The following is a 21,830-nucleotide window of genomic DNA, read 5'->3' on the forward strand; positions in this document are numbered from 1 at the left end:
TACAAAGCAGATCAGCAGAGAAGTTACAAAAAGGCCAAAGATACAGTGTACTCCAAAAAATGCCAGAATCTAACAGGATCTGGCTATACCCACCCCCAGCATCGGAAGTCACTCAGCATGGACCATAGCACTGTGCAGCCGCATTCTGAAGCGTGAGCTTATCTGGGACAGCCACAAATCTGCACAGCAAGGAAGCTCTTCCAGGGGCAGCAACAAATCTGCAGGGAGGGAGAAAAGAGAAGGGGGTTCTGCCAGGGCAGCCACAAATCTGCAGAGCAGGAGGGCTCTGCCCAGGGCAATAGAACTTCCACAGCACAGCTAGGCTTCTCAGGGCAAAAACACTTCTGGTGCAGGGCTCTTCCCAGGGCACTTCTGCAGCTTGGCCACTCTCAGTAGCCCGTTTGCAGGACAGCTACTGTCCATATATCTATCCCTATTCTACAGATGAAGCTGGTAACCTCCTTGTCCTGAAGGCAGACCCTAAAGCCTTTTTTTAAAAATGAATAAAAAAAAATCAAGTATAAACTAACCATCTATATCTTCTATACAGAAAGAGAGTAGGTTTTCAACTCCAAGGAGATTAATAGCATACAGTCTCCAGACAAAACCCCAAAGGAAGACGTAACCTGATCCCCATCACACTAAGCTCTCCTAGAAGAAATTATAAAAGATCTTAAAAGAGAGCTAGAAGGAATTTGGGGAAAGGAAAGAGAAATTCTGCAAGAAAGCACAGAAAAGACATATAACTCACTTAAAGAAAAATTTGATAAGGTGGAAAAAGAAAACAACTTCCTGAAATGTGAATTGGAAAAGGTAAAGAACTCCTAAGGAAACAGAATTTGTGAATTGGAAAAGATAAAGAACTCCCAGGAAAGTAGGATTTGTGGGTTGGAAAAGATAAAGAACCTCCAGGAAAGTAGGATTTGTTAATTAGAAAAAGAAAATAACTCAGTTAAAAAAAAAAAAATTAGTGAAATGGAAAAAAAATTCCATACAGCAAAATAACTCATTTAAAAACTCAACTGGACATACACAATAAGAAGTTAAAAAAAAACTAATAGAGAAAATAACTCATTAAAAATCAGAACTGAACAAAGAGAAATGAATGATTCGTTGAGACATCAAGACTCAATCAAGCAAAACCAAGAAAAAAGTGTTAAATATCTACTTAGAAAAACAACAGATCTGGAAAACAGTTGTAGGAGTGATAATTTGAGGATTATTAGACTTGCTGAAAATTATGATGAAAATAAAAGCCTAGACACTATTTTACAAAAAAACCATAAAAAAGAACTGCCTAGATTTCATAAAAATCAGAAGATAATATAGGCATTGAAAGAATTCATCAAACACCTTCTGAAAAAGACCCTAAAATAAAAACTCCAAGGAATATTGTGGCTAAATTTCACAATTACCAGACTAAGGAAAAAATATTACAAGCAGCCAAAAAAAAATTCAAATACCAGGAGCCACAAGAAGGATTACTCAGAATCTAGCTGCTTCCACATTAAAGGATCAAAGGACCTGGAATCTGATATTCCGAAAGGCAAAAGAACATGGAATGCTTCCAAGAATAAACTACCCAGCTAAGCTGAGCATTGTCTTCTAGGGAAAAAGATGGACATTTAATGAAACAGGTGAATTCCATTTGTTTCTAATGAAAAAAAAAAAAAAACAGAACTAAACAAAAAATTTTACCTCCAACTATAGGACTCAAGAGAAGCAGAAAAAGGTAAAAAGAAGTCTTGAGAACTGTGTTTCTGTAATGGGCATATATAAAGAGTGCATGCATAATTTGACTTTACTGATATAATATAAAAAAGGGAAGTAGAAATGGAAAGGGGATAGTATCAGAAAAAGGGGGAAAGGGATTAAAATGAGGGAAACTACATCCCACAAAGAAGCAAAGGAAACCTATCACATCTGAGGGAATTTAGGGAGGAGGAGGAACATTGTATGTATCTTACTCTCATCTGATTTGGCTCAAAGACAAAATAATTGACATATTTGGTTTACAGAGAAAATTCACCTTGTTAAAAAAGTGAGACAGGAAAAGGGAAAAGGAAAAGAGTAATAAGAGGAAGGTATAAGAAAGGGGAAGGAATTCAAAGTGGGTGGGAGGGAATGTAAAGAGGGATAATTATGTGAGGCAAGTGGTATCCACAAGTTTATTACTGGGGAAGAAGGTAAGGGGGCTGAGAAAAAGAAAAGCATAATCTGGGGATAATAAGATGGCAGGAAATACAGAATTAGTAATTTTAATGGTAAATGTGAATGGGATAAACTCTCCCATAAAGCAGAGCAGATAGCAGACTGGATCAAAACCAGAACCCTACAATATGTTGTTTATAGGAAACACATTTAAAGAAGGGAGATACATATAGAGTAAAAGTAAAAGGCTGGAGCAGAATCTATTATGCTTCAGGTAAAGTCAAAAAAGCAGGGGTAGTCATCCTTATCTCAGATCAAGCAAAAGCAAAAATTGATCTAATTAAAAGAGATAAGGATGGAAACTATATCTTGCTAAAGGGTAGCATAGACAATAAAGCAATATCAATACTAAACATATATGCACCAAGTGGTATATATGCATCTAACTTCCTAAAAGACAAGTTAACAGAGTTGCAAGAAGAAATAGACAACAAAGCTATAACAGTGGGAGATCTCAACCTTGCACTCTCAAAATTAGATAAATCAAACCACAAAGCAAATAAGAAAGAAATTAAAGAGGTAAATAAAATATTAGAAAAGTTAGGTATCTTTAGAGAAAATTGAATGGAGACAGAAAGGAGTACACTTTCTTCTCAGCAGTTCATGGAACCTATATAAAAATTGACCATATATTAGGACATAAAGACCTCAAAATTAAATGCAGAAAGGCAGAAATAGAAACTGCATTCTTTTCAGATCACGATGCAATAAAAACTACATTCAACAAAAAGCTAGGGATAAATAGGTCAAAAATTAATTGGAAACTAAATAATCTCTTCTTAAACAATGATTGGGTGAAACAGCAAATTATAAACACAACTAATAATTTCACCCAGGAAAGTGACAATGATGAGACTTCATACCAAAATTTGTGGGATGCAGCCAAAGCGGTGATAAGGGGAAATGTTATATCTTTAGAGACTTACTTGAATAAAATACAGAAAGAGAATATCAATGAATTGGGCTTGCAACTTAAAAAGCTAAAAAAAGACCAAATAAAAAAACCCCCAAATACTAAACTTAAAATTCTAAAACTAAAAGGAGAAATTCATAAAATTGAAAGTAAAAAAAAAAAGTTTGAATTAATAAATAAAACTAATAGTTGGTTTTATGAAAAAAAGCCAATAAAATATATAAACCTTTGGTAAATCTGATTAGAAAAAGGAAAGGGGAAAATCAAATTGTTAGTCTTAAAAATGAAAAGGGAGAACTTTTCACCAATGAAGAGGAAATTAGAGCAATAATGAGTTACTTTGCCAGACTTTAGGCCAATAAATTTGATAACCTAAATGAAATGGATGACTACCTTCAAAAATATAGGCTTCCCAGATTAACAGAGGAGAAAGTAAATTGTCCCACTTTAGAAAAAGAAATAGAACAAGCTATTAATCAACTCCCTAAGAAAAAAATCCCCAGGACCAGATGGATTTACATGTGAATTCTACCAAACATTTAAAGAACAATTAACTTTAATGTTATGTAAACTTTTGGAAAAAATAGGGACTGAAGGAGTCCTACCAAATCCGTTTTATAACACAGATGTAGAACAGATACCTAAACCAGGTAGCACAAAAACAGATAAAGAAAATTACAGACCAATCTTCCTAATGAATATTGATGCTAAAATCTTAAATAAAATATTAGCAAGAAGATTACAGAAAATCACCCCCAGGGTATTACATCATGACCAAGTAGGATTTATACCAGGAATGCAGGGCTGGTTCAATATTAGGAAAACTATTAGCATAATTGACTATATCAATAATCAAATTAACAAAAACCATGTGATCTCAATAGATGCAGAAAAAGCATTTGATAAAGTCCAACATCCATTCCTAATAAAAACACTTGAGAGTATAGGAATAAATGGACTTTTCCTTAAAATAATCAGTAGCATTTATTTAAAACCATCAGTAAGCATCATATATAATGGGGATAAACTGGAACTGTTGGAATCTTTACAAAGTGTTAAGCCATTAGAGTTAATAGAGAAATAATTATCTAATTTGGCATGGCTCAATATGATTGATTTGATCTTAGGAGATATTTTGGGCCAGAACTTGAAACAAGGTACTAAGTACAACTGATAGAAACAATGCTTGTGTTCACACCTTTAGAGAACTCATAAGTATTTAAGTACTCATTGGAGTTCACATGTTTGGGAGATTTCAGAGATATCTGAATTCACACCTCCCTTGAAGCTCTTAGGGCCAGAGAGCATGCTGGGAGATATCCCACAATCCCACTCTCGGAGAAGCAGCATAAATACAACTCCAGTGAGCCACTCGAGAGAGTTACTTGGGAATTCCCAGGAGTCAGAGAGTAGCACTCTAAAAGGAAGCCCACAAGCCCCTCTCTTGGGGCGAACCCATTCCAGGGTGGCCCTGCCCTTCACAAAGAAAAGAGAACTCTCTGGCCAGAAGCTGGAAAATGAATGGATGCCCATCAATTGGAGAATGGTTGAGTAAATTGCAGCATATGAATGTTATGGAATATTATTGTTCTGTAAGAAATGACCAGCAGGACAAATACAGAGAGGATTGGCAAGACTTACATGAACTGATGCTGAGTGAAATGAGCAGAACCAGGAGATCATTATATATCTCAACAACAATACTGTATGAGGATGTATTCTGATGGAAGTGGATTTCTTCAACAAAGAGAAGATCTAACTTTGTTTCAGTTGATCAAGGATGGACAGAAGCAGCTACACCCAAAGAAAGAACACTAGGAAATCAGTGTAAACTGCTTGAATTTTTGTTCTTCTTCCCAAGTTATTTATACCTTCTAAATCCTATTCTCCCTGAGCAACAAGAGAACTGTTCGGTTCTACACACATATATTGTATCCAAGATCTACTGTAACCTATTTAACATGTATAGGACTGCTTGCCATCTAGGGGAGAGGGTGGAGGGAGGGAGGGGAAAAATCGGAACAGAAGTGAGTGCAAGGGATAATGCTGTAAAAAATTACCCTGGCATGGGTTCTGTCAATAAAAAGTTATTAAAAAATATATAAATGAATGAATAAATAAATAAATGAATGAATCAATGAATGAATGAATAAATAAATAAAGGGAAATAGATTCATGGTGAGAAAGGGGAAAGAAGGATCCAATTTGTGTAGAGGCCAAGCAACTAGTTTTGAAGTAAAGCCCATGTAAAGAGTAATCAAGAAATAAGGAATGAGAAGTATTTCTGGATCTTTTCATATTAGGTTGCTATTGCTCCTGGCTTAATCAGAAAGTATCAGTGACTTCCCCCAAACTCACAGGAGTAATAAATAGAAGGGTTAGAATTAGAACAGAAAAAAATATAGAAATGAAGTGGCTCTTGCCCTGGCAGAATTACTATTCAGTTTAAGCTTTTGAACCATGCACAGAAAATACTCTCAAGAAGGACAGCATTTATAAATTATATAAATCATTCAAGAAATCACAAGAAAAGTCTTGTACCAGACAATTGGTATTTAGCAGACTTCTATCCTATAGGTGAATATTTGCTTTATATATGAATTTCACTAGACCAATTAATTTTACATAATGGAGTTAAAAATGAGTACATTGAGATGATGCTTACTTGATGCTGACCAGGGGTGATCTTTAGAAACTTTCTTTAATTAAAAAAAAAAAAGAAAGAAAAGGGAACTCTCCCCGGGACTCCTGCCGGCTTCTCCAGGATCAGTCACATTACCACACTGGACACCTTGCAGCGCTCATCTCTGCCACTCCAGATTCGGGGATCTGAACCCAACTCCCTTTTGATCGGCTGATGGCGATGGAGGCCATCACTATCCCTTCAGAACGGCACTCGCCTATCTCTCAGGACCGACTGACCCATGTTCAACTGCTGTTCACATGGAACCCTTCTCCACTTTGGCCTTCAAAGTTCTCATTTCAATATTTGCTACTACCACCAAGATCTGCACCTGTGGCGGCTCCGCCAAGGCCCATGCCCTAGACTTCCAGGCCCACCACAGTGGCCCTCCTACTTGTCGTGGCCTACCCCCCGAGGAGTGAGTTCACACCTTCCTCCCGCACTCGGAATCCATTCTCAGGAAACAAGATGTTTCTGTTCCTGCTTTGCACCCATTGCCAGTGACGGCTGGGTATGGGCTCAATGTTCCAGTCCATCAGAGAGAAACAGAAAAGGAGAAAAATCTGGAAACAAAGGAGAAGATTTAAGAAACATCTGACACTGAAAGAGCATGACTGACAATGAGACTGTTAAAATAACTTTAAAATCTTCAGGAATCATTGGATTTCTAACACAAGATGAGACTGTTTCAAGTTCTTCAAAACAAAGGAGAAGATTTAAGAAACATTTGACACTGAAAGAGCATGGCTGGCAATGAGACTGTTAAAATAACTTTAAAATCTTCATAAATCATTGGATTCCCTGACACAAGATGAGACTGTTTCAGCAGGAATCATTGAATTTCCTAAGATGAAAAATTGTTGATGAGACTATTGCAGTACTTCAGAGCTTACAGGAATTATTGGATTCCTGGCACGTGATCTAATGGACAATGTATTCCTTTTAGACTATTTTTAGGACTTTTACAAGTCCCTGGACATGTACAATTCTGTATGTTGATTCATGTTATGAAAAATTGTTTACTTCAAAGCTTATAGGAATTATTGAATTCCTGGCACATGAACTAATGGACAATGTGTAAATGTGTAAATTCTCATGTTAATTCATGTTATTTGTTACATTACTACTAGCCTGTGTTATATTGCTATATGCTTATATAACTATGTGTAATGCCTCCCATATTGATGGATTTATGTACACCTTGTTTCATACCTGTTTCAGTGAGCCCCTTTAGAAACCCCCTAATTTGATTTGATTTTCTATTTCCTTTGGTGTTTTCATCTCCCTTCCTGAAATGTCAGGGAGGGCGTAACCACCTTTTTTTAATGGTGTTTTTACTCCTTTTTTGAGCAGTCAGGGCCTTCCATGATCACCTTTTTGGGGTTCTTATCTCCTTGAAAAGTCAGGGAGGTCATGACCACCTATGTTCTAAATCAAAAGAAAAGGGGAGATGTTTGAATCTTTACAAAGTGTTAAGCCATTAGAGTTGATAGAGACAATAATTATCTAATTTAGCATGGTTCAATATGATTGATTTGATCTTAGAAGGACATATTTTAGGCCAGAACTTGAAACAAGGTACTAAGTACAACTGATAGAAACAATGCTTGTGTTCACACCTTTAGAGAAATCATAAGTATTTAAGTACTCATTGGAGTTCACATGTTTGGGAGATTTCAGGGTTTAGAAAGAGATATCTGAATTCACACCTCCCTTGAAGCTCTTAGGGCCAGAGTGCATGGTGGGAGATATCTCACAATCCCACTCTCAGAGAAGCAGCATAAATACAGCTCCAGTGAGCCACTTGAGAGAGTTACTTGGGAACATTCCCAGGGGTCGGAGAGGAGCACTCTGAAAGGAAGCCCACATGGAACCATTCCCAATAAAATCAGGAGTGAAACAAGGTTGCCCACTATCACCATTACTATTCAATATTGTATTAGAAATGCTAGCTTTGGCATAAGAGTTGAGAAAGAAATTAAAGAAATTAGAGTAAGTAATGAGGAAACCAAATTATTACTCTTTGCAGATAATATGATGGTATAAGAGAACCTACACCAACAAAATCCAACAGCAAGAGATACAAAGAGAAATTCCATTCAGAATAACTGTCGACAGCATAAAATATTTGGGAATCTATCTACCAAAGGAAAGTCAGGAATTATATGAGCTAAATTACTAAAAACTTTCCATGAAAATAAAGTCAGACTTAAACAATTGGAAAAATATCAAGTGCTCCTGGATAGGTGGAGCGAATATAATAAAGATGACAATACTCCCTAAACTAATCTATTTATTTAGTGCTATACCAATCAGACTTCCAAGAAAATATTTTAATGATCTAGAAAAAAATAACAACAAAATTCATATGGAATAATAAAAGGTCAAGAATCTCAAAAGAATTAATGAAAAAAATCAAATGAAGGTAGCCTAGCTGTACCTGATCTAAAACTATATTATAAAGCAGCAGTCACCAAAACCATTTGGTATTGGCTAAGAAATAGATTAGTTGATCAGTGGAACAGGTTAGGTTCACAAGACAGAACAGTCAACTATAGCAATTTAGTGTTTGACAAACCCAAAGATCCTCACTTTTGGGATAAGAACTCATTATTTGACAAAAACTGTTGGGATAACTGGAAATTAGTATGGCAGAAATTAGGCATGGACCCACACTTAACAGCGTATACCAAGATAAGATCAAAATGGGTCCATGATTTAGACATAAAAGAATGAGATTATGAACAAATTGGAGGAACATAGGATAGTTTATCTCTCAGACTTGTGGAAGAGGAAGAAATTTGTGACTAAAGACAAACTAGAGACTATTATTGATCACAAAATAGAAAATTTTGATTACATCAAATTAAAAAGCTTCTGTACAAACAAAACTAATGTAAACAAGATTAGAAGGGAAGAAAAACTGGGAAAACATCTTCAAGAAAGGTTCTGATAAAGGCCTCATTTCCAAAATATATACAGAGCCAACCTAATTTTAAGAAACCAAATTCTCCAATTGATAAATGGTCGGATATGAAAGACAATTTTCAGATGATGAAATTGAAATCATTACCACTCATATGAAAAATGTTCCAAATCATTATTCATCAGAGAAATGCAAATTAAGAAAACCTGAGATACATACCACCTGTCGATTGGCTAAAATGACAGGAAAAATAATGATGAGTGTTGGAGGGATGGGGAAAACTGGGACACTGATACATTGTTGGTGGAGCTGTGAACAAATCCAATCATTCTGGGAGAGCAATCTGAAATTATGCCCAAAAGTTATCAAACTGTGATACCTTTGATCCACAGTGTTTTACTGGGCTTAACCCCAAGGAGATACTAAAGAAGGAAAGGGACCATATTGGCAAAATGTTTTGGCAGCCCTGTTTGTAGTGGCTAGAAGCTGGAAACTGAGTGGAGCCCACAATTGGAATGGTTGGGTTTTCGATAGAATGTTATGGAATATTATTGTTCTGAAGAAAAAGCAAATGAATACAGAGGGGCTTGGAGAGAATTACATGAACTGATGTTTGAAAGGAGCAGAACAAGAATCATTATATCATCAACAATGATACTGTATGAAGAGTAATCTGATGGAAGTGGATTTTTTGACAAAGAGACCTAATTAGTTTCAATTATCAATGATGGACAAACAGCTACACCAAAGAAAAAAAACACTGGGAAATGAATGTAAACTGTTTGCATTTTTGTTTTTCTTCCCGGTTATTTTTTACCTTCTGAATCAATTCTCCTGTGCAAAAAAAAAACTGTTTGGATTCTTTAATACATTGTATCTAATATACTAGGACATATTCAAATATAGGACTGCTTCCATCTAGGGAGGGGGGGAGGTGGAGGAAAATCGGAAAGGGAAAGGGATAATGTTGTAAAAAAAAAAAAATTACCCTGGCATGGATTCTGTCAATAAAAAGTAACTATAATAAAAAAAAAAAAAGAGAGAGAGAGAGAACCTAGAGATTCTACTACAAAGCTATTAGAAATAATCCACAACTTTAGCAAAGTTTCAGGATACAAAATAAACCTACCTACGTCATGAGCATTCTTATATATCACTAACAAAATCCAATAGTTAGAGTTACAAAGAGAAATTCCATTTAAAATAACTGTTGATAATATAAAATATTTGGGAATCTATCTGCCAAGGAAAAGTCAGGAATTATAAAAGCAAAACTACAAAACACTTTCCACACAAATAAAGTCAGATCTAACCAATTGGATAAATATTAAGTGCTCTTGGATAATTTGAGCAAATTTAATAAAGATGAAAAATATTTAAACTATTTATTTATCTATACCAACAGACTCCCAAAAAACTATTTTAAACCTAGAAAAAATAACAAAAAATTCATCTGGAAGAACAAAAGGTCAAGACTTTCAAGGGAACTAATGGGGGGAAAAAAAAAATCAAATGAAGGTGGCCTAGCTGTACCAGATCTAAAACTATATTATTAAGCAGCAGTTACCAAAACCATTTAGTATTGTCTAAGAAATAGACTAGTTGATCAATGGAATAGGTTAGGTTCAAAGGACAAAATAATCAATAACTTTAATAATCTAGTATTTGACAAACCCAAAGACCCCAGCTTTGGGGATAAAAATTCACTGTTTGACAAAATCTGCTGGGAAAATTGGAAATTAGTATGTCAGAAACTAGGCATTGACCCATACTTAACACTGTATACCAAGATAAGGTCAAAATGGGTTTATGACCTAGGCATAAAGAATAAGATTATGAATAAATTAAAAGAACATAAGATAGTTTACCTCTCAGACCTGTGGAGGAGGAAGGAATTTGTGACCAAAGAAGAACTAGAGATCATTATTGATCACAAAATAGAAAAATTTGATTATATCAAATTGAAAAGCTTTTGTACAAACAAAACTAATGCAGACAAGGGAAACAATAAACTGGAAAACATTTTTACAGTCAAAGGTTCTAATAAAGGCCATTTCCAAAATATATAGAGAATTGACTCTAATTTACAAGAAATCAAGCCATTCTCCAACTGATAAATGGTCAAAGGATATGAACATTTTTCAGATGAAGAAATTGAAACTATTTCTAGCCATATGAAAAGATGTTCCAAGTCATGCAAATTAAGACAACTCTAATATACCACTACATACCTGTCAGATTGGCTAAGATGACAGGAAAAGATAATGCTGAATGTTGGAGTGGATGTGGGAAAACTAGGACACTGATACATTGTTGGTGTAATTGTGAATACATCCAGCCATTCTGGAGAGCGATTTGGACCTATGCTCAAAAAGTTATCAAACTGTGCATATCCTTTGATCCAGCAGTGTTACTACTGGGCTTATATCCCAAAGAGATTTTAAAGAAAGGAAAGGGACCTGTATGTACAAAATTGTTTGTGGCAGCCCTCTTTACAGTTGCCAGAAAATGGAAACTGAGTGGATGCTCATCAATTGGAGAATGGCTGAATAAATTATGGCATATGAATATTATGGAATATTATTGTTCTGTAAGAAATGACCAGCTGGATGATTTCAGAAAAGCCTGGAGAGTTTAGATGAACTGATGCTGAGTGAAATGAGCAGGATCATTATAACTTCAAGAATAATACTATATGATGACCAATTCTGATGGATGTAGCCTCTTCAACAATGAGATGAACCAAATCAGTTCCATTTGTTCCATAATGAATAGACCCCGCTACACCCAGCAAAAGAACTCTGGGAAATGAGTGTGAACCACTACATAGCATTTCCAATTCCTCTGTTTTTGTCTGCCTGCATTTTTTATTTCCTTCACAGGTTAATGGTACATTATTTCAAAATCCGATTCTTCTTATGCAGCAAAATAACTGTATGGATAGGTATACATATATTGTATTTAACATATACTTTAACATATTTAACATGTATTGGTCTACCTGGCATCTGAGAGGAAGTGGAGGGGGAGGAGGGGAAATATTGTAAGAAAAGGTTTTGCAATGGTCAATGCTGAAAATTACCCATGAATATATCTTGTAAATTAAAAACTATAATTAAAAAATAGACTTCAATCTGCATTTGGACTCCAATAACAAAAAAAAAAAAAAAAAAAAAAAACCAAGACAACATAGTTTTCTGTATTCACTTGTATGTGTGTATCTGTGTATGTATGCTCAGTTTGCTGTTTATGCCTAGAATAATTTCTTTCCTTCTCATATCTGGTTTCTTTTCTATTATTTAAAGCCCAGGACTAGTTTCTTTATTAAAAAGAAAAAAAAACTTCCAGTTCAATTTACCAAGCATTTTTTTAAGGACATAATATAATCAATCTTCCATATTCAATTAAACTTTTTGTGAAAGAATTCACAGTATCTTATTAGTAACTTCATTTTCATTTTCCTGTTACCAACTCTGCACATTCTTGGTTTTGCAGAGTAGAGAAAAAAGTGAGAAGTGCAATACATGCAAGTTTGCAGAGTGGCTGCTGTAATATTAGGTGCTTCATTGGTCTTGTTCACCTTATCATTGTAAAAAGCTTCCTATGCATCAATTGCTTGTTTTCACCGTTTGCCTTTAAAACTCAAGTTTTGTGTTGTTCCCAAATCATGAGTCCTTCAGCACTAAGCCCACACATACAGTCAGGAAGTTTAATAAAAAATAAATAAATAAAGGTGTCAGAGCTAGAGATACATAGACCAAAGAAAAAAAGTAAACAGAACATTCCCATAAGAAGCTTATATTCTCCATTTACATGTTTTTCCCCACTTTGTTTTTTTTTTATTTTCTTTAATTTTTAATTAAATTTACATTTACTTATTCAATTTATTTAAATAATACATAATTAATTTAATTTAATTATGTTTGGTGTTTTATTTTTTCCCCTAGTTACATGGAAAGCATTTTTTAACATTTGTTTTTAAAATTTTGAATTCCAGTTTCTCTCTCTTTTCTCCTTCCCACTCCTCCCCTCATTGAGTAAGTACATGTGAAGTTATTTTAAAACATTTTCTTTCCATTTACATGTAACATGTAACTATATATTTATGACTACTTGAGGAGTGAGAAGATACACCAAGGATTAAGCTGATCAATGAAGGCTTCCCATTAAAAGTGGCACATAAGCAAAGTCTCCAGAGCAGCCAGGGATTCTAATAGGTGCAACTGAGGAGAAAATTCATTCCAGGTATGGGGGGAAAGCCTATATAAACACAAAGTAAGTTGAGAAATTCAGTACTAAGTTCAGAGAACAGTGAGTAGATTGTTTTGGTTTGAATATCAAGTTCATCAAGGTTAATAATATAAACTATAGTTGAATTTTAAAGGCCTTAAAAGATGATGATCTAGCAGGAAAGAATAGTACCACAAGTGGGAAGAGAATTCCCTCAAGGATTCAGGTAGAAAGTTTTGAGACTATTTTCCTTTTAGGGATTGAGAGTAGAAGGGAAGAGTCTAGACCTTTAATTAAACAGCATAGAGTTTCCAGATGAAAAAACTTCCTCTGCCAAAGAATATTGGTAACTGTTTAATAACTTAGAGACTTCAAAAATTGCCTGAAACATCAAGAAGTGGAATAAATTTTTAAGGTTACGCAAATTAATGTTCCAAAAACTAAGCAATACATTTAAATCTTCACAACTTGAGTCCAGTTCTCTATTCATCCCATGCTTTGTCTCTAGTGTCTTTATTATGAAATACTGTGTCATCTATGTTGCTGCCTTGTCTCCCTGCTAGAAGCTGGGATTCTGAGAATATAGGTTCAAATCATATTTCTTTATTTTTTAAAAATAATAACTTTATTTTTCAAAATACAAAAATTTAATATTCACCTTTGCAAAACTTTGTGTTCCAATTTTTTCCTTATCCCCCCTCCTCTCCTCTAGACACCAATATTTACATATATTTAGATTAAACACGTGCAATTCTTCTGAACATATTTCCACATTTATCATGATGTGTAAGAAATATCAGAACAAAAGGGGAAAAGCTGAAAAAGAAAGGGAAAAAAAAGCAAACAACAACAAAAGTGAAAATACTTTGATCCATATGTAATCATCTTCTCTCTGGATGTGAATGGTTCTATTACAAGTCTATTGAAATTGCCTTAAATTTCCTCATGGTTGAAAAGAGTCAAGTCCATCCCAGTTGATTATCACATAATCTTGTTGTTGGTGTGTACAATGTTCACTTCACTCAGCATTAGTTCATATTAGTTCTAGATTTTTCTGAAATCAGCCTGCTCATCATTTCTTATAGAACAATGATATTTCATTACATTTATATAACATAATTTATTCAGCTATTCTCCAATGGAGGGGCATCCACTCAGTTTCTAGTTCCTTGCCACTACAAAAAGAGTTTCTACAAACCACTAAATCTTATTTCTGATGCTTACTACCTATGTAAAACCTCAATAGGCCTCAATCTGTTTCTTAAGCCTTCCAGCTGTTGAGCCTTGATCTTATGATTATATGTCTTATCTGAATTTTGTATTCCCTCTTCTCTTGCTTCCAGCATTCAACATGATGCTATATATAAAGTATATAATTAATAAAAGTTTAATGCATTGTAAAATCAGTGAATAAAATCTCAAATACAAGACTAAGTTGGATTCAGTCACAAGTGAAAAAAAAAACTTCTGTTTTTGTTTCTCACATGTAATAAAGCATTTAGTAGTAACAGAAATGGACTTTATCTGAGTGATTGCAAGGAAAATAAGAAGGATTCAACAGAAGGCTTGAATCATTATCTAAATTGACAGGATTAAAAATGTCCTTTCTACAATTAATTCTTAATTTTTTTTTCCTCCTGGGCAATGCTGGAAAAGAAAATAATACAAGCATACATTTAGAAGGAGGAAATAGCACTGGAGCTGGTCCAAGAACTTGGGTTCAAACTATAGGCCTTCTCCTTTACTCCTTGTGTGACCTGACATAGATGACTTGCTTTTACTGAGTTGTAGTTTTCTCCTATGAACAATGGGGACAGGTCCTGATGTCTCTTGTTAACTGTAAATATATAAGATAAGTCTTGTAGTGGTAGCATATTCACAAGATTTGGAAATACTTAAGAAAAACAGAGATAAATTCATGCTACATGAAATGAATAGAATCAAGAGAACACTGTACACAACAACAACAAAATTATGCAACAATCAATTCTGATGGAGATGGATGTTTTTCAACAATGAGATTATTCAGGCCAATGCCAATAGACTTGTGATGGAGAGAACCATGTGCATCCAAAAAATTGGACTATGGAAACTAAATGTGGATCATAACATAGTATTTTCATCTTTTTTTGTTGTTTGCTTACTTTTTGTTTTCTTTCTCAATTTTTTGATCTTTCTTGTATAATATGATAATTGTAGAAATATGTATAGGAGAACTGCATATGTTTAACATACATTGGATTACTTGCTATCTAGCTGTAATGTCTAGAATAGCTCTCTGGAGAATCTCAAGATCAGCCTTCGTCTTAGTAAAGGAGTGAAGGAGGCAGGAGACACCAGAATGGTCAAAGATGGAGTGTCTTCATTTCCAGTCCTCTCAGCCCTTAAATTCCTCAGTATGATTACATCATTACAGCACACTAAGCATGTGCCAACTAGAAAATCACTCCATCATACTGAGCAAGTGCTAACTATAAGCACCATGCTATTGATATGTAAATGCCTCTCTTTACTGTAAGTATTCCTTGCTTCAAGTAGAGCACAAGTGGTCAAGCTCCCCTTGACTTCTCAGGAAGGGTAAGAGACACCAAAGGGAGGTGGGCACCCAAACCAGACATTGTCAGCCCAGAATTCCCACATTATCTGAGACCTTCTACATCTAGGGGAGGCGGTGGAGGGAGAAAAAATTTGAAATACAAAGTTTTGCAAGGGTGAATGGTGAAAATTATATTTGCATATATTTAGAAAATAAAAAGCTATTATTTAAAAAAGAGAGGAGGGGAGGAGAGCCAGAGAAGAAAATGGCAAGATACTCCAATATGTTTGCTAAGAAAACTACACAAGGAGTCACAGAAAGTCAGATAAAACTGAACAACAAGCCATTAGAACAAACATTTAATGATAAAATTTTATCTGCAAATTTTCAAAGGAGGATGATAAATATCAGATGCATCATTCCTCAAATATTAGACTATAATTTACTTTGAAAGTTTAGTGTTTTTTAAAGACAATACCCAACATTATCTCAAAATGTTTTACTTTGTATAAAGATAGTGGAAAACTCTATATTTTTATGATGCAAGAATTAATTTACTAGGCCCCAAATAGATCTGTAGGTGTTGGGGTTGGGGAGGAGAAGGAAAAAGTATTTTGATTATCCAAAACTATAGTAATAACATAATAGATTTTGAAATTAATAATACATATGCATTCTAAATATTATGCATCAACTATATCCTGTTCTTTACTTTTTGCTTTTTCTCTATTTAGTTAAATATATGTTTTGTGGCCTTTGAATCTTTATTAGTGAAGAATAGAAGATCCCTGATTTAAAAAGACATGAGGGGAAACCATGAGAGGCAGCAAGATGACACAATAGAAACAGTACTGGCCCTCAAATCAAGAGCACCTTAGTTCAAATTTGGCCTCAGAGATGCTGACAACCCCAAATGCCTGAAAGACAAAAAAACAAACAAAAAAATAATGAATATTGGAAACCAAACTTATCAAGCTAAAAAACTAGGTAATTAATCATAATTTTAAAATGTAAAAAAAAAAAAAAGATCTATTGAATAACAACAAAGGAAATGACTGATTCTGTCCTCTCATGCTATAAGGAACTCCCTAGATGAAGAAATTTCCACTTAAAATTTAGTAAGCACCTTCTCTTATATTTTTGGAGAGCTTCCTGGAACACTGAAAGGTTAACTGACATTACCAGGATCTTACAACTAGTATGAGTCAGGAGCAAGACACATACTTAGCCAAGCCTTCCTAGGGCCAAGTCCAGCTCTTTGGTTTCATCGCAAGGCCTCTACCAATTAAAGAAATATTTAGTAAATACTAATTGTGGTCAGAACACCATGAGATGAAAAATTCAGATAAGATACCTATAACTGCTTTCATGGCACTGCATGAATACTTTTTAATCTAGGAATATGGTTATGAAAATTAAATTTCCACACAACTCTTTAGGAATGAAATTATTGTACAAAACAAAATATATCTGAAAATGCTCAGGGAAAAGAAGCAGGATGTACCAAAATTCTAACTTTTGTAGTCAAAAAGGCTAACTTTACCCTTGAACATACCTAACTATTATAAATCCTTTTACGTTCTAGTTACTTCAAGGTAAGATCAAAGTAACAAAAAATACAATGGATGTTCTGTTTTTTAAAAGTACATTTTATTGATATCTTTGATTTTCACATCAGCTAGAATTTCCTTTTTTCTGCCCTCTACCTTCCTAAGGATCCATACCTAATAAAGAAAAAAATACTTTTAAAATAAATATAAGAGAAAAAAAGCAAATCTAATCAATGTACTAAAAAAAAGAAAAAAAAAGATATCACATGCAATGTTCTACATTATGAATCCCCACCAAGACAATGGGTTTTTATCTATAATTAGTAGTTGTAAATTTAAGCCCTAAGGTTTCCCCTTTTTACCTCTCTGCCATCAAACAAAAATCTTTCATTACCTTTCTCCTTATGATAGGGCCTAACCATCATTTAGTTCTGCCTCATGAAAGCTCATTCTTAGGCGGGACAAAACATACTGTAGTTTGGATTCTAATATAGTGTCTCAGACAAACAGCTGGTCCAATAACATGGCTGATGAGTTAATTGCTGTTTTGATGACTTAGGGTAATGGCCTGCATAACCCTGTAATTTAAACCATTTCATTAAGTGTCCACAGGCTGTACTGGATGTGGGTAAAATAAGGCCAGAGTCACTAGAGTATAATGAGGGTCTCAGTGTCACATTGGCATACAAACAAATGAGTTGTAGATGTAGATACTTCTTACCAACCAAATTACAAGTGAGGATACTAAAAAGGAAAGAGGCCCTTTTCATGGCATTCAGTAAAAAATAAATTAGTAAATAAACAAATTAACTTTTTAAAAATGTAAAGGCCTCACTTCATATTTTGCTTGAGGTCCTAGAATTCAAAATATACTGCACTGCTCAAAGGTGATGAAATTTGGGTATATGGTAGGTCAGAAACAGAAAGATATGTCACCACTTTTATTTCTACGGTTATTATTTCTAAGGAATCACAGCAATTTTTGTCAGCTATAAGGAAAAATCTTCTAAATTAAAGTCATGAGATATAGTCAAGGTAGCACCTAATTGGAAGGACTTAACAGGAAGACCTTCTACAAGCAGAAATGGTGGTAATCCATTCTGCCTGAGCAAAAGCCTAGAATGGGGAAAGAAATGATAATAAAGAAGAAGTAAAAATTAATGACAATTTACTTGGAAGACAGAGTACATGAAGAAGAGTAGTATTAGATAATAGTTCTGCTGTTATTCCAGGAAACATTCCACTAGTGGTGTACAATATGGTAATTTCTTCTAGAGGTAACCTATGGATTTTCTTCATATCTCTCAAACCCCTTTCCCCACAGCAGCAAGTAAGTGAAGGAAATGTGATATAGCAGAAATAGTTTAAAGCCTGGTTCTAGGGTGACTTTATGCAACTCATTTTTGTGACTCAGTTTCTTCACCTGTAAAATGAAGTAATTGGGTTAGATGACTTCTCAGGTACCATTAAGCTATGAAGTTCCAATATATAAATTAGTATATCATCTTCAAAGGATTGACAAATGCTTATTTTATCTATTTAAAAACCTCACTAAACCCTGGTTAAATATCAAAAATTAAGAGTAGGCAAAGAAAACAAAATCTGCTCAAAATTAGGTGTTATGAATAGTATAAGCACCCAATTATTAATTGCTAATATTCTCTGGAGTGCACAATAACATCACTTCGGTATTTGATAAATGTGGAAATAAATGATCAAATTTTTTGCAAAGCTAATGAAACAGAAAATACTAAATTTTTTCTTTTGACCATTCACGAATCACTACTTCTTACCACACTGAACCCACAAACAAATCTGAAAAAACATGATGAAAGAAACCTGAAAGAAAGCAAAAAAAAAAAAAAAAAAAAAAAAAAAGATCTCCTGAAACATTAGTATCATGAGGAAGAAAAAAAAAAGATAATCTAGAGGTAGAATATTTTTGTTAAATCATGTCCAATTTTGGAGACCCCATATCCTTCTCCAGCTCCTTTTAGAGATGAATAAACTGAGAAGGCAAAGTTTAAGTGTCTTACCCAGATTCACACAGTTAGTGTTTGAGGCCAGATTTGAACTCAGATCTTTCTGACTCCAGAACCAGAACTTCATCCACTCTGCTACCTACCTTTGTCCTCACTTCTTCCACTTATATTATTACAATAATCCCAAGAGGTAGGCACCACTAGACCATAGACAGATAATTTCACCTGAGATTCAATTTCATCATTTATAAAATGAAGAGCATGTTCTTGGCATTAGCTGAATGTTAAGGTCCCTTCCATGGGAGCTAAATAGAACAGTGGATTAGAATCTGGAGTCAAATCCAGCTTCAGACACTAACTTTCTGGGCAAGTCATTTAACCCTGTTTGTCTCAGTTCCTCATCTGTAAAATGAGCCCCAAAACACAAATGGACAGGATGGGAAAAGGACTAAAGGAGGTCCCATTTTGCTCTAAATCTCTGACCCTATGTCTAATCTGATTGGTAAAGGAAAAGGTATAGTATTATGTTTACAATTTCTGATTCTGATGAGATCACTCCTACCTGACAATAGCTTATCAATGGTAGATCTTGAAAATTCAATCCACTTTTTTAATTTAAATAGATTTCTTTCTTGTAAAATTGAACATTCCCTTAATAAAACCAATTGTTTATAGACAAATTCCAATGCTGGAGTGAAAAAGAAACCTAATCCCAAAAGCTATATTGATTGCTTACTTTCTTTAACTGTTAAATGTGCAATCTCTAACTGCAGGCAACACACATACACTCATTAATTTCAGTTACTTAATTAAATCAATTGAAGGTTTCTAATTTCATTGTGTCCTTTCAAATACTTAAGTACATTTATCAAGGAGATAGAAGGTTAAGCTAGGTTGATGTTAACCCTCCTCCCACTAGTCCTGAATTTAAAGATACTTTTATTTTAGTGGGGGCTGGGGAGAGAGAAGCAATAGTATCTCATATACCCTTTTATTTTCCTTCAGTCTAACTTAAGCACAGTCTGGAAAACTTTCTCTGAGAGGAGACTAGCCACTCTAAATCTCTTGGGGTTCTAAAGATAGCCCTGAGGGGTTCAGGTCAGTAAATATTTATTAAACATCTACTATGTGCTCTGCACTATACTAAGCAGAGTTGAGGGTAAGAACATACAAAGTATGATATGGTAGTAATAAGGTTGATTTACATAAACTATATAAATATCTGCTTTAATATCTTGGCATCAAGATGGCACAATGGAGACAGGGTTATTTTTTAATGTTATATAGCTTACAAATCCCACTAAAGTACTTCTCCCCTAACCTATTTTCAACTAAGAATTAGGTAGCCAGATCTAATTAGTTATAGTAGATTGTAGTTGGTACAATTGACACAAACTTTCTCACCATATAGAAACCAAGAGAAAATGGGCTCAAGCTTGGAAAATATATGTGGCAAAGTGTGGTAACTCAAAACACGTGGTAGTTCCCTCCCTCTCCCCTTTGTGAGATGCTCAAGACATTCCCTTTAATCATATTGTAGATTTTCTGTGGATTTTTTATAGAATACAACCTACTTTTTTTATTATGTGGACTTTGGTCTTGGTACTAGCTTCAGATAACAGCTATTAACCACTTAAGGGACACTTAAATTATGGAGCTTAAAGTCAAAATTCTATAAACTCACTAGGCTGCTCAGGTCAACATGGGGAATACAGGAGGGGAAAGACCAAAGCTGATGCCAGAGCTATTTGTATATACATATGTGTGTATGTGTGTTGTGCACACATACATATTGCAAATTGTAACAAAGGCTTTCAGAATCTATTTGTTTTGACAGGGAAAAATGCTTTATTTAACCAAAAAATATTTTATACACTTTTTTTTTTACCTTCTTGAAAAGAAACAAAAACTATAAGCCTAAAATGATTGTTATATTTGAAGATATGCCTGGTTTTCACTTTTGAAAAATTTATTCCAGGATCATCCTTCCAGAAAAGACAAGGGTTAACATCATTAAGGGATTAACTTCTTGGAAAGTCCCAAGTCACTCTTATCTTCATTTTGTTATTGTTCATACTTTGTCCCCACTACCAAAGAAGAGCAATGGCATGAAAAGGGTGATATCTTGATTTGCAAGTAAATTGGATTTAAGTGAGGCAGAGATGTGCAAAGTCATCAAACTCACTCTGTACTCTCTAGAGTTATCAGGAGTGGCAAGATATATAAGTCAGAACAATTGGCAATGGCCCATATGCAGTGGGAGATCTTGGCCTTTTTCCATCCTCAATTTAGAACAATGTATTTGAACCCATTCATCCATCATTCCAAAGGATAGTTATTGTTCAATTATTTTTCAACCATGCCTAATTCTTTGTGACTCCATAAGGTGTTTTCTTGAAAAAGATACTGGAGTGATTTGCCATTTCCTCTCCACCTCATTTTACAGATGTACAAATGAGAAATCAAGGCAAACAGGCAGAGTTAAATGACTTGTCTAGGGTCACACAGTAAGTATCTGAGGCCAGATATGAACTCAGAAAGATGAATCTTCCTGACTCCAGGTACTCTACTTTGCCATCTAACTAGAAATGAAAGTCAATTAATTGACTGATTTTGCTGATGATACATTCATACAGAAAAATCAGAGCACCACCTTCAATAAAGATTATATAAACATTATGAACAACAAGTACTCATAAACTGTTTTGTTATAATGATTGTTTTAAAACACTAGTTTCCATCCATACTTTCTGGTTTGTTTCCTGTTCAGATTTTTTTTTTAACCTGTGGAGAAGCACA

The 21,830-nt window shown here is 34.5% G+C and overlaps 1 pseudogene; it reads left to right on the forward strand.

Annotated features, from left to right (window-relative positions):
- Nucleotides 1-6,067: 6,067 nt before the first annotated feature.
- LOC116420453 overlaps nucleotides 6,068-21,830 on the forward strand; it is a 54,146-nt pseudogene continuing 38,383 nt past the window's right edge.

Source organism: Sarcophilus harrisii, chromosome 1 (genome assembly GCF_902635505.1).
Source record: "Sarcophilus harrisii chromosome 1, mSarHar1.11, whole genome shotgun sequence".
In the NCBI taxonomy this organism is placed as follows: Eukaryota; Metazoa; Chordata; class Mammalia; order Dasyuromorphia; family Dasyuridae; genus Sarcophilus; species Sarcophilus harrisii.